Genomic DNA, 981 nt, shown 5'->3' on the forward strand with positions numbered 1-981 from the left:
ATATATAAAGATGTATATGTGTTAAAATTAATTTAATATTTGATATTAAATTAATTAAGTTTTATTTAATAATTAATTTATGAAATTAATTTTTTTTTCATTTCTAAAATTAAATTTTGATTTTTAGATAAAATTGGAAAAGTAAAAACCAAAAACACACAAAATGGAAAAAAAGATTTTTCCATTATCCATCACCTAAGTGACTCACTCAAATGGCATTATCTTTGCCTTGTCTTCTCTAAGCATGAGTTGCAACTCATGCAACTATTCTCTTTGCATGTTGATTTGCAATATAATGAAAAAACTGGAGTGAAAATCGGGCATGCAATCTATAGAGATTTTGAGAGAAAAATTGGTTTGAAGAAAGAGTTCTTTAACTGATTTTCTGCAGTGAGCATTTCTCCTTCTACCTTGATTCAAGCTTGTTTTGAGTCCCACAACTCAATCTAGAGCACAAAGAGAATAGTGGGGAAGATCTTGAGGTGGTCTACAACAAGATTTGGAGAAGATAACAGCGGGTGAAGGAGCTTTGAAAAAGTTTTACAAGAGGTATGTCTTGAAACTCACTTGTTTCTGCAAAAGCATGCTTTATTTGTTGCCAAAATTAGTGAATTTGAGTGCTTAGATGATCCTTGTGCTTCCGCTGCTGTTGATACAATCCTACAACTGTGCCCACCTGCTCACTGAATATGTAGGCTTCCCTAGAATGAAATGTGCTAGCTTGGTGAGTCTGTCCACTATAAACCAAATCACTGTAAAACCCTTCACGGTTCGCGACAACCCCACAATGAAGTCCATTGAGATTTTCTCCCACTTCCATTCTGGTATGCTCAAAGGTTGCAACAAGCCTGCTGGCTTTTGTCTTGGGGCCTTCACTTGCTACCACACCAAGCACTTACTGACAAACTCTGCTATTTCCACTTTCATGTTATTCTACCAGTAACAATGTTTTAGGTCCTGGTACATTTTGGTAATGCCAGG

Source organism: Benincasa hispida, chromosome 1, assembly GCF_009727055.1.
Source record: "Benincasa hispida cultivar B227 chromosome 1, ASM972705v1, whole genome shotgun sequence".
NCBI lineage: Eukaryota > Viridiplantae > Streptophyta > Magnoliopsida > Cucurbitales > Cucurbitaceae > Benincasa > Benincasa hispida.